Source organism: Papio anubis, chromosome 12, assembly GCF_008728515.1.
Source record: "Papio anubis isolate 15944 chromosome 12, Panubis1.0, whole genome shotgun sequence".
In the NCBI taxonomy this organism is placed as follows: domain Eukaryota; kingdom Metazoa; phylum Chordata; class Mammalia; order Primates; family Cercopithecidae; genus Papio; species Papio anubis.
The window spans coordinates 45,875,260-45,888,429 of record NC_044987.1 but is presented as its reverse complement, the minus strand read 5'-3'; the positions used below and the strand labels follow the sequence as shown (position 1 = coordinate 45,888,429).

General features: G+C 36.8%; 1 long non-coding RNA gene across 1 annotated transcript in view; it reads left to right on the top strand.

The window, feature by feature from the left end:
• Positions 1-13,170, top strand: part of LOC116269708 — a 38,433-nt gene that overhangs the window by 13,424 nt on the left and 11,839 nt on the right. The window contains exon 2 of the long non-coding RNA XR_004177423.1: positions 5,918-6,008. This is a non-coding gene — a long non-coding RNA (uncharacterized LOC116269708). The remainder of the gene's footprint in view (positions 1-5,917; positions 6,009-13,170) is intronic.

Here is a 13,170-nt window from a genome sequence, read left to right as displayed (position 1 = left end):
GATTCAAATTATGCAAAACTTGTATTCTACCTTTTCAGATTTTACAATTTTCTAGGAGAAATAGACATAAATACTTCATAAACAATTGTGAACATTGGGATGTTGACTACCCCAATGTAAGAAAGGGAGAGGATACATGACTGTACATTTAATCTCAATTTGGAATGGTGTTGCTAAGGGTAGTTGCAGTGTTTGTGCAGAAGTGTGGGTGAATGATAGGTGTAGAATCAGCTGTCTTTCAATGCCAAGATCACATGGTATTCATTCATTCTGCACGGAGACCTACAGGAGTTGCTAATCAAGTGCAACCTTTTGCTGATAGAGATCTCTTTTAAGCTTTTCTCAGGTCTTGGATCAAAAGAAGCAATCTTTCTAAACTATACATTTGATCTCACTTGTCTTTCTCTTAATTAAAAAAAAAGACTTTAGAAGTCTCCACACTGTTTTCAGAATACCGTCAAGTCCAAACTCCTTAGCTTCTTATGCCAAGACCTTCACAATCTGGCCCCAGTTTACTTTTTCCACCTTTATTTTGCGCTACTTCCCATTCACTTTCCTCTTACAACACATTACTCATTTTTTCCTGAACTTTGACAAGCACTTTTAAACTTTCATGTCGTTTTTCACACAGGTTTCTCAATAGTACCTTTAATTACACCCCTCTGTCCTTATCTAACTGCTGTACTCAAGGCCTAACTTAATGTCACCTCTTTGAATTCCTCCTTGATTCCCATAGGCAAAATTAATTTCTCCCACGCCCTCTGTTTTCTGAAACTCTCAGTAATTACTTCTATCTTAGAGACAATGTTTACACATTAAAGTTAATTATTTGCATTACTCATTATCATTTTCCCCTGTCAATGATGAATTGCTGGTATCATGTCTTACTCATCTCTGCATGAAGTAATGCATGTATAACCTGGCAACCTGGCATCCAATAAGCCCTTGATATATGGAGCTATTATTTTGTTGTTTATATTAGTGGTGCCACCTCAAATGTGTATTACAAGACTTGGCATAGCACGTACTTTAAAGACTTCTCTGTCAGCTAAACCCTGATTGAAAACAGTACTGTCATATTGCTCACCCCTATGCTTTTGTGAACCCTAAAGTATTTATCTTCCCTACTTTCAGCATATCATATTGCTAACTATCTTTATATCTTCACTTAGTTTGTCATTTGTTCCAGAAATACTTATTGAACACCCATTATAAACCAGATAGTTTGCTAGACACTGAGGATATAGAATTAAACAAGATGAAAATTATTTCTGCCTTCCTGAAGCTTACCATCTAGCAGGGAAAATAATAATTAAACAAAAGATTATGTAATTAAAATTTCATATCTGCTCTGCAGGAAAATCATAGGGCATTGTGCATAATTATTTTAAAAAGCTCTAACTTCATCAGATGGGTTAAAGAAGGCTCCTTGAGGAAGTGATATTTACGCTGATATCCAAATAATGGTCAAAAATGAAGTAGAAAAAAGTGACCAGGGATAGTGATGGAGGTGGGAAGATGGGAAAGAATTTCAGACAAAGAGAACTAAACTCAGAAAGGTAGTCAGCATATTTTATAGAGCCAAGTTGTTCAATAATGAGTGTAACTGTAATTCTCAGTGGTAGGTAAATACAGGCCTTTTGCTCAGTATTCCAGGACCTGAAACCTATTTTCAATATTTCCCTTCAAACCTATGCCTGATCCCCATGGGCCATGTTCCTACTCAGACTCTTCTTTCTGGTTGCAATATTCCATCTCTCAAGTTCAAATTCTACCCATCCTTCCAGAGCCAATTCTAATCCTGAGGTTCTCTCTTATCCAACTCACTTGGCAACAATGACACTTTCCTCTCCATCATTTCCATGTCACTTTATCTCCATTTATCTCACGATCTATATCTATATATGCAATTCATATTTATCTCTATACCCCCTTCTCAAAAGAGGTCTAGCACAATCCCTGTACCAAGTACATATTTTATATATTTTTATTGAATAAAAATGACTTTTAATGAGCCGTATATGACACTGATGAAGTAACTAAGAGGGGCATCAAATGTCTACAGAATTTAAAAAGTAAAACTATTCAGTCAAACATTCGTTTAGTTAGAAGTTGGATGTGCATTTATCACACGTATTGTTGGAGGCCAGTTAGCTCAGTTGGTTAGAGTGTGGTGCTAATGCCATGTGTAGCATGTAAGGTTGCAACCTTTGCAAACAAGGAAGCAAGAGAAAATCAACACAATTCTTGCAACCACAGTTGGAAATCAAGAGCACAGATCTTATAGCCTAGTACTAGGTTGTAGTGTTTCCCTACTACCACCCCTTCCCCCACACACATATTATGACAAAGACATTTACTTCTATTAGTTTTTAAATAAAAATTCTAAAATTAACCTAGCTCTCTCCCTCTGAGTACCTTCAGAAATCTATGGTTTGTGGAAGCCATGACACTATTTTCTTGTGCAAGGTTAGCATAATTTGGAAGGACAAGTACAGTCTCCTTCTTTAGCTCTGAGGCTGAGAGAGGCATGTTTGTCTCTGGGTTATGGGACCAACCTCTTTCTCCTGAGACTACTTAAAAAGAAATATTGAAAGAGCTGGCTCTATTATTATCTTCCCCTTAAAGTACATCTTCCTTCTGACATGAAACTTTATTTTTCTTTGGACAAATTGAGGGACTGACATCTCTCCTAATTTCAAAGCTTTGGGGATAAGATAGCTCGGTTGTCCAGGGCTCTGGGTTGTTTAACAATGATTTTGGTGAGTAAGGACTTAGTGTTTCCAAAGTTTGGTGCCTGCAGAGGTTCCTTTGCTGTGCATTGAGAAGAACCCTAATCTGTGGTCACAGAATGAACTGCTAACCTTGGCTGGGCATCTTATAAATGTGGGCCTTTGGTCGTAAGCGTGCAAAACAGGAAAACTATTGATCATGTGTCAGTGACCCCTTTTTTTATGTGTAAAGGATGTAGAGTGTGTAGAATTTTTTAAATGGGGAAGAATTTCTCCCCCAGCTCCACCATTACCTCTCATAGGAAATTCTATGCCAAGGTGTTTTCATCTCTCTTAAGTACAATAAAACAAAAAAAATTAAAATGAAAATAATGCGAATGGGCCAGGCATGGTGGCTCATGTCTGTAATCTCAGGACTTTGAAAGGCTGAGGCTGATAGATCACTTGAGGTCAGGAGTTCAAGACCCACCTGGCCAACATGGTGAAACCCCATCTCTACTAAAAATACAAAAAATTAGCCAGGTGTGGTGACACAAACCTGTCATCCGAGCTACTCGGGAGGCTGAGGCAGGAGAATCGCTTGACCCTGGGAGGCAGAGGTTGCGGTGAGTCAAGACTGTGCCACTGCTCTCCAGACTGGGTGACAGAGCAAGACTCTGTCAAAAAAAAAAAAAAAAAAAGAGAGAGAGAGAAAGAAAGAAAGAGAACGGAAGAACATAATGTGGATGGAGCAAGAATGATTGAAGTAATTCTATTGAACTCTTCAAATTACACTGACAGCTACTGGTTAAAGAACCCAATTGATTAATATTGATTCCTTAAAGGATTCAGTCAGTTGAATTATAGGAGTGCCTAAAAAAGAGATTTTCTCAAGAGAGGAAACTTCACTTGATCATGAGAACAGGAAATTTGTTAGTCTCAGGGTCAGATTGCATCAAATAGTTGATATTCTCATCGAAACTGACTCTGAACCAGCTAGCTTTGCTCTCTCCTGCCCCCAAGTTCTTCTTTTTCTCTGGAGGATTAGGCCCATTTGCTTTTCTGATTCTGCAGCTTTTTCTAAACCAGAGCAAGAATAATCTCAGTGCCAGATAAAGGAGATATAATTTCACTGTAATGTTGCTCCATTCTTTTTTATTTTCCAATAATTTTATGCACATTGTCAAATGTGACTGAAGTATGAGGCTTGCTTATATTTTACTGGTGTTTTTCTAGAGATGGAGACTTGGAGGAAGAAGAGTTTGTAATCCACAGCACCCTGAGAAAACATCTCTTCTCTTGTCTATCTTCTCTCTAGCTGCACGTGCCTTTGGAGCAGGGAATTTAGTAACTCTCACTACTGTATCTTCAACACCTTTCTTATAGCCTAGAATGACAGTGAATGTCTCTGGAATAAATAAACTTTGCAGAATAGGAAGATTAGTTTAGAAAACTGGAGATGTTCTGCAAGATTAAAAAAAAAAAAATACCTCCAGGGGACATGAATGCCATCTATTAGTTTCTTAAGACTACACAATTGGAGGTGAAAAAAAGTCTTCTCAGTGTTAAGTCCAGAGTCAGAACCCACAAGTTTGTGGAAAAAATATTTCTCCTCCAAAGGTCTAGTGCTTTTAAAAATTATCTTGAAGGCTCGTGTAGTAGCTACATCTGCTAATGTGAGTGGAGTATTTTCAGAAGATTAAAAGGAAGTTGGCATTAAATTGTGATTACTGTCATTCTTTTTCAAGTAGACAGGTTATGCTATGCATTTTATGACACTGCAGGCTCATTTGCCCTGTGAACCTCTCTCTAACCTCCTCTCCAGTTGAGAAGAACTAATTATTCTCCATTGGAAGAATACTTTGCACATCTCTTGGCATAGCACTCCCACACTGAAACATATTTTATTTGTACCAGATTGAGAGCCTTCATGAAAAAGGAAATAAAAGAAAACTACGGATTGAGTTACTATGTCAGACACAGTACTGGATTTTCTTTAGCATTCTGTACTCTCCTTTAATTGTTAGACTAGCTTAAGAACCTTGGTATTATATTCCCTATTTTTCAGATTTAAAAAAAAAAACTAAAGAGAGAGGAACAGAAACTGACCATATGCCACACGTATAGTAAGCGCTGTTCCCAAGGTTAGAACCCAGATCTGACTGAGAAGAGGTCTCAAGCCCATTTAACTACACCACACTTAGAGGCAGTGGAGCATAGTAGCACTGGTTCTAGAATCAGATTGCCTGGGTTTATATCTCAACTTTGTCTCTCACAGACTACCTAATTTTTATGAATCTCTACTATGGTTGAATGTACTACAAATGAAAAAAGTAATAAGTACACAACACATAGGATTGTTGTGAGGATTAAGTAAAGCAATTCTTACTAATCATTTAGAAGAGTTCCTGAGATGTGGTAAATGTTGAGTAAAGGTTAACTATTTTTGAGAACAGACAATAGATCATTTTCTTTTGTATCAATAGAACTTAGCGTGGTCCATAATTCAATGTTAGGCAGTTAGTAAACCCTGAAGTAATGATTGTGGAATTTAATTATATGTTGATTAAGAGGCAGAATTAAGAAAACTTACTAGAATTTTCTGGAAAATATTTCACAGTTCATACAGTTCAGGAAATGTAGTGTGGGGTACCCTTATTGCTTGTGGATACTCCCACAGTCCTTTTTCACCTGTATTTTTTCAAAGCACAAGCTTTTGAACGTCAATTAATAAATGTGGAAATGATAATGAAATTAGAAAAATGTGTGACCTCAAAAATAATAATTTTCAGGCAAGAATTACCAACTGATGCTAAAATTAGTAGATGAGGATGTCCGTTTCTGCTTCAGATGTAGAATGTGACAAGAAAATGTCTTTCCTTTCTTAACAATGAGAAAAAGTTAGACAATCTACAAAATCATAAAAATTTTTTGGAAATCATAAAGAGAGCTGATATTGCAAGGCAAACCAACTCAATTCCAATGAATGGCATACTACTCTGAGAAGGGATGGGACAAAAGAACTATTTCATTTCTGACAGAACATAAGAGGAAAAAATATTGCTGTCCTAAAAGCAGGTACAATGTTAAAAATCAGCTACAATGTTACCAAATTCTTTAAAGCAATGTGTAGGATAGCTTATTCATGACCCTGAGAACCTAAACACAAAAGGAGTTTACCCTAACTCACATGTACTTTTCCACAGGCTTCCAGAGGTGTTCATGCAGAAGACTGGACACAGGACCCTTGGTGGCACCAGTGTGTGGATGAGCAGATAGTGACTGATCGCCACTGGGGTAAGTTGGAAATGACCACTCACTTCTCTGGATGCATGTCTCAAATAAAACAAATTACTAAGCCACTGAGGAAGAGGCAACAACTCCTCCAACATCAAGGGCCAGACAAAGGTCCTCTGCTTACATGAAAGTGATAACATAAAAGGTAGGAAAATCTTATTTCTCCAGGACCCAGAAAAGACCCATTCCCTCTGGGAGAAGGGTAGAATTAAAATATCTCTGCCTCTTGGAAAATTGAAAGAAAACTTTTGGGCCCGCGTTCCTGGACTGATACAAAGCAGAAGTCTGCTACAACTGGAGTATGTGCAGGATCCAGGAGGAAAAGAGAAGCAGGAATGCTGAAAAGTCAAAGCTTCAAGGCCCAGGTATATACAATCTGCCAAAGACTGAGACTGGGTCAGAAGAGCCAAGAATCTCATCTTCTCTCCAAGAGCTTCAAACTGGGTAGCCAGCAATAATAGTCTACCAACTGGGACCAGGACAAAGGGTGACAAGAGAGCCTCTCTGTGGTAGAGAATGACTGAAAGCAGGGGATGGATCAGGAATACTTGGAAAAAAAACAACAACAACGTTCTGGTACCCAAGGAACCACTCTAAGCACAATGTAGATATCCCATCACTGGAGGAATTGGAAGTGTGTGGTACACTTCAGGTAACAATAGCAAAAACAATTACCAAATCTACCCTAACTACAACTATATTGATTCAACTCAGAAGTAGAGGTACACACATTTCCAAGCATAAGTACTATTTCCCTTTGTATCTACTGTTTTTCCACACACAATTACCAATACTCAGTAACAATTATGTTCTGTGCCCACAAAAGCAAGAAAGAATGACCCCATTGTCAAGAATAAGAAGCAAGAATCCCAGCACTCTGGGAGGCCGAGGTGGCCGGATCAGGGGGTCAGGAGATCGAGACCATCCTGGCTAACACAGTGAAACCCCATCTGTACTAAAAAATACAAAAAATTAGCCGGGCGTAGTGGCGGGTGCCGGTAGTCCCAGCTACTTGGTAGGCTGAGGCAGGAGAATGGCGTGAACCTGGGAGGTGGAGCTTGCAGTGAGCCGAGATCGCACCACTGCGCTCCAGCCTGGGTAACAGAGTAAGATTCTGTCAAAAAAAAAAAAAAAAAAGCAAGAAAAATAATATTCAGAGTTGAGTCTGATAGCTGAAACTATAGTTGAAACTCTCTGACAGGCGTATTTAAATAATTATGATTAATATAAAAAAGGACCTAAAGAAAAAGGAAAATGACATGCATAAAGAGATGAATTTCAGCATAGTGATAGAAACAATAAATACAATCAAGTGGAATTGCTAGAAATTTTTTTAAAAAACATGATAAGGTAAAGAATATTGAATATTTATAATCAGATTGAATGCAGCTGAGAAAAAAAGTAAACTGGAAGATGTCCATAGAAATTATTCAAACTGAAACATAAAAATAAAAAAGATTGATGAGGCCAATATACAAAAATGCATGGTAATTTTACATATTAGCAAGGATGATTTAGAGATTATTATTATTTCCCTTTTGTTATGGGAGATGAGATGCTATTTCTTTGAAGGCCCCTTCTCTTCTTTAGCTCTTGATTCCATTCTTTTTTCTTTTCACAAATCCTCTGATCTTAGTGTATTTCTGTCTCCCTCATCAGCTATTTTACTCTTTATTAAATTGTTTGCTTTATTATTTAGACTCTCTAGTAGTTACATAAAAAGAAGCACAAATAAACCTCTTTGACTTCCTGTCTCTCCGCCACTCGCCACCCACCTCACTCCCTCCTCAACATACTGCTACCCTGGTCTTTGTTCCCATTACTACCCTCAATCAGCTCTAGTCAAGACAACAAGTATAGTGGTTACTTCTCTGCCGTTGACATAGTCTATTAGGAACTCTTGACCAGCAGTCACTCCTGCTTTCTTGAAACATTTATTTATTCTGCTTTCCTTAACACCACACATTTCTTTTTCTGCCTTACTGAGACTTCATTCTGTCTCCTTTTCTGGCTTAAATTATCCTGTTCAACCTCTAATTGTTGATGTACTTTAGGGTCGAGTCTCAGATTTCTTTCTGTTGCTTTCTTACATTTTTTCCTGTAGAAAATATCCTCCAGTTCTAGGATTTTAAGTACTACTTGTATGCTGATGTCTTCCAAATTTCCATCTGGACATCTTTCCTGAGCTTCAGACTTGCATACACAACTAAATTCATGACATTTTCACTTTGAATAACAATAGGCATTTCAACTTTATCATTTCCAAAAAAGAACTGTTAACTCTCATCCACCTTCAGCAAATGTATTTCTCCCATAATCTCCCTCATCTCAGTAAAAGTTACCATTATCTGCTCAGATAAGTGAGCTCAAGTTAAAACTTAGGAGTTTCTCAAGCCAAAAACTTAGGAGTTGTTGTCGATCACTTTCTTCTATTTACTCCTCATGCCCAACGCAGCAGCAAGTGACATCATTTGTACCACGCAAGTATATCCTGAATCTTTCCTTTTGTAGCATGTCTATGTGCATCCAAGCCATTTGGACTATTATATTAGCATCCTAACTGGTCTTTGTGCTTCATCTACTGCTTTTCTAAATTCCATCCTCACACAGCAGGCAATGTATTTTTAAATATATGGGTGTGTGTGTGTATATATATGTATGTGTGTATATATGCATATGCACATATATACATATACATATACACACACACATATACACACACATATATACACACATTATATATATATTTCCTACCATGATCTATATGCCTTCTGATCACCTCTCTGATCATAACTTCTTTAGCTTTCCCTCTTACTCACTGTTTTTCAACAACACTGTTGTTGTTGCTGTTTTCTGTTTCTTGAACATGGTAGTTTCCCCCAATCCATTGTCTTCTTGCTCCTGAGTTTCTTTTCATTCATATGGAAGCCTAAGCATTGTATCCCCAGGAGGGTTTCCCTGACTATTGTAGTTAGCATCCTACTGCTCCATTAATACAGTTCTGGCTATTCTCCATATTCTTTTGAGGAGGTGAGTAGAGACAGCAAGATGGGCATGGGAAAAAAGCTAACAAAGTGTTGCCTCAGACTGAGACTAGCTTCATTCTAATTTCACAGAATCTCTGGAGAAAAGTCTAGTACAGTGTAAATAACCCCTTGGAGTAAGGTAGTGGCCTTTTGTACTCCTGCATCAGTCATTGTTTTTTTTTTTTTTTTTTTTTTTTTTTTTTTTTTTTGCCAAGGTCCAAGGGAAGGACAGACAGTGAGATTAGCAGACTTCCTGAGCAACAAGGCTGCCAATGACCAAGGACAATTCTTTACAGAAGGGAGAAACTGTGGGTGGCAGACAACATTACTACTTCCAGCAAGTGGAGGGGTCAGGGCAGTGGGTAGCAAAGAGAATATGGGCAGGACATCAACAGCTTCTATTATACAATGTTCATCTTTGCGGTTTGTTCAGCTTTTTAAATATGTAGGTTTGTGTCTTTTGCCACCTTTGGGAAATATTATCCATTATTTCTTTGAGTATTTTTTAGCCTATTTTTTTTAACTTTTTTATTGTGGCCAAGTTAGCCTAATATAGCTACCATTTTTTCCCTCTTCTTTTGAACCAAACTAAATTTTAGGTGGAAAGATGGGTATAGGATTTGAATAACATAGTTTCAAAAATTCTTTTTAATTCTAACATTTTATAAGTTTGTAATTGTAACAATATTATCTAAGTTTGTTCGTGATAATTAATCATAATACTGACATGGATATTATTTCCCTTTTCTAAGCATTTGATTTACATTATGATGCATAGTCAAGTAGTGAGACTTGATTATGCTTTTCAGAATTCATTAGATCTGCAGAAATTATATGCAGGTCTGCAATCACACTGAACCACCCTCAGTCATCTTGTTTACATTCCACTCTACCTAGAAATCAACTCTAGCTGTAATAAGCCTACTAGAAATTTAACATCATATCTTCTGCAATTACTTTCCTTACCACTGTAGGCTAAAATAACTTTTCTCTTTACTCTAGAAAATGATAGTACTTAGCACATTACACAATGATGTCATTAATTTTGTATAGCTAAGGATGATCTCAGTGCCCAAGATTTTCTAGTAGTTAAATATTTTCTCACCTCAAACACATTCAGAGTTCCTTCTGACTTTTACAAGTCTTACCCCCATTAAACTCATTTAAATCTACTCAAAAATTGGAAAATAAAGACAAAATCTATTTATCTTCTCATTATTTTCCCTTTTATTTCTGTCAGCTCTTGAAATAAACTGGTTTTGCCTTTTCATCTAATTTTTATTATTTTATCCAGGCTGAGAAGGAATCCATTTGTTCAAGCAACTAATGTCATTAACTTCTAATGAAAGAATGTACACTGTTTTAAATTGGCTGGAGATTGATATTCCTATTTAGAAAACTACTTACTATAGCATGACAACAAGATGTATGGAAAATAAAAGTCTAAATAGATTGCTTGGAACAGACTTGGAACAAAAGCAAAGGTTGTTGGCTCAGACCGCTGGGCAATACGTGAGACCAATGTCTCAAACTCTGTGTTTCTCCAGCTGATAATAGATTTTCCCTGAAATGAACGGTTAATTTCCTGGTCAAATACATTGGGGGAAATGCTGTAGCAGTGTGATTTAAAACATAAATTAACCATTTAAAAATGTTCAGAAGTCCTACTCAAAAGAAATCCATTATTCTTAAACACTTATGCAAACATCTCTCAGTTCACTAATAATTTCAGATCAGCCAGGAAACTTTTGACTTGGACTATTATGCAGTTATTCCCAAGTATATTTTCTCTTTTATTAGTCGTTTCTGTCAGCCAGTGTTTGGTTGCAGAGTACTGACTCTACTATAGATAATTCTAGCAGAAAGAAATTTATAAATGTGTGCTAAATCACTAACAGAATTTGGGGCATAAATGAAATAACAGACTTTTAGGTAGAACTTTCAAAAATCACTTGGAAATCCATATAACAGAACTGTGTCTCTAAGGGTTTTGCTCTTTCCATCCTAATCAGGAATCTGACTGTTGAATTGAGAAGCTGCTGCTACAGAAAGTTTCATAACCTCTCTGTTTTGTTGTGACCCACACCAGCAAAATAGAAGTCTCACACCTGGCCTTTCTCTCTACTTAAAACAATTTAAATTCAGATTTCACGCTTGTGCATCTGATTGGTGAAACATAAACATATCCAGAATCTCAGCTTCAAGGGAATCTGGATAATGTGATTTTCAGCTTTCCAGCCTCTACTTCACAGTATCCTATACACCATAATCATTTTCTCCCAACATATACTGTATTGCAAGATGCTAAGGTTTCTGATGATGCAATGGGATGAAATAATAATTCTAAAAATTCTGGCGAGAAATGACGGCTAACACCTCTAATCCTAGCACTTTGAGAGGCTGAGGCAGATGGATCACTTGAGCTGAGGAGTTCAAGACGAGCCTAAGCAAAAGGTGAAACCCTCTCTAAAAAATATGCAGAAAAAAATAGCTGAGTATAGTAGCATGCACCTGTAGTCCTAGCTACCGGAGGGCTGAGGCGATACGATGGTTTGTTCCTGGGAGGTCGAGACTGAAGTGACCTGTGATCGTGCCACTGCATTGTAGCCTGTCCACCCTGGGTGACAGAGCAAGACCCTTTCTCAAAAAAAAAAAAAAAAGAAAAAAGAAAAAAAATCTAAATAAAGCTAGTTTCATAAAGTTTCATGAAGCCAGAGATTTATTATATGTGCCTAGTTTAATGTTTGTAATAAAATAGGTACTCAAAAAACAGTGTCATTTAATGAATAAATGCATGAGGTTACAGGATCACCTTGCTAACCCTGTTGTTTTCCTGAAGATGAAACAGAACTCCAAAGAGGTGAAATGACCGGCTTACATTCTCCACAATGGAATCCATCCAAGGTCTGTTATCTTAAGTGTGTTCTCATTTTATTGTTCTGTATTCTCATATTGTAATGCAGTGTTTTGCCTTTTAAAAAAGATTACAAGGTGAAAGCAATATGTAATCAAAAGGAATAAAATTAAATAGAATTAACATATTAATGAGCAGTTAAAATATGCAGAATGCTCTGCTAAGTACTGTAGGAAACATAAATAAAATATAAATTCTTATTCTTCTAAATCATCAGCAACATTAAATTCTAATAATGGAGTTTCTTTCTCTATACTACCATACAGAATGTTAGCGCAACATTACACATGTAATTCCTGTAGCCAGTTTTATTTACATGCCCCTAAACTTGAAGCCCACTGGTTTGTGCTTGTGTTAAATAGCTTTCTTTATTATTTTAATGTTTAAAAATCTTTTGCTAATTTTACATGTACTATTATTTTCTTCCTTAACATTATTCTCTGTAGTTATTGGCAAATGACATAAGGAAGGTTCTTACATTCATCTCTATTTAGCCTTATGTAACATGGAGAGATTTTCTGTAAAGTGTAATTCCATCCATTTAAGAAGATTTCTGTTAATACCTGTATTAGTCTCCCATAACAAAATATCATAGATGGGTGGCTTAAGCAACAAAAATTTATTTCTTACAGTTCTATAGGGTGGGAAGTCCAAGATTAAGGTGCTGGCAAGGTAGGTTTCATTCTGTGGCCTCTTCTCTTGGCTTGTAGGTGATGACCATCTGGCTGTGTGCTCACATGACTTCTTTGTGTGCATAAGGATGAAGAGAGAGAAAGGGAGAGATTTCTTTCTCTTTTTATAAGGGCACTAATCTAATCACAAAGACCTTACCCTCATAAACTAATCTAATCCTAATTACCTGCCAAAGGTTCCATCTCTAACTACCATCATATTGGGAATTAGAACTTCAACATTGTAATTGAGAGGCACAATTGAGTCCATAGCAATATCAACACAAAACAATATATATAGAATATTGCATATTAGCAGAGTAGGACTGGGGTGCTGGTCTCAAAATTGTCAAAACAGAGGAAACTAGATAACATTCATAGGACTAAACAGTACCTGTGTTGCTATTGCTTAATGGCAGCACTAAGGTTTGTAGTATGTATCTTTATCATGATTAATCTGTAAATAATGTTTTTGTAATTCACATACACTGTAAGAAATTTACAGCAGTATACTTTCATATAGTTTCTCTAATACTCTGTGGTACTGTTAT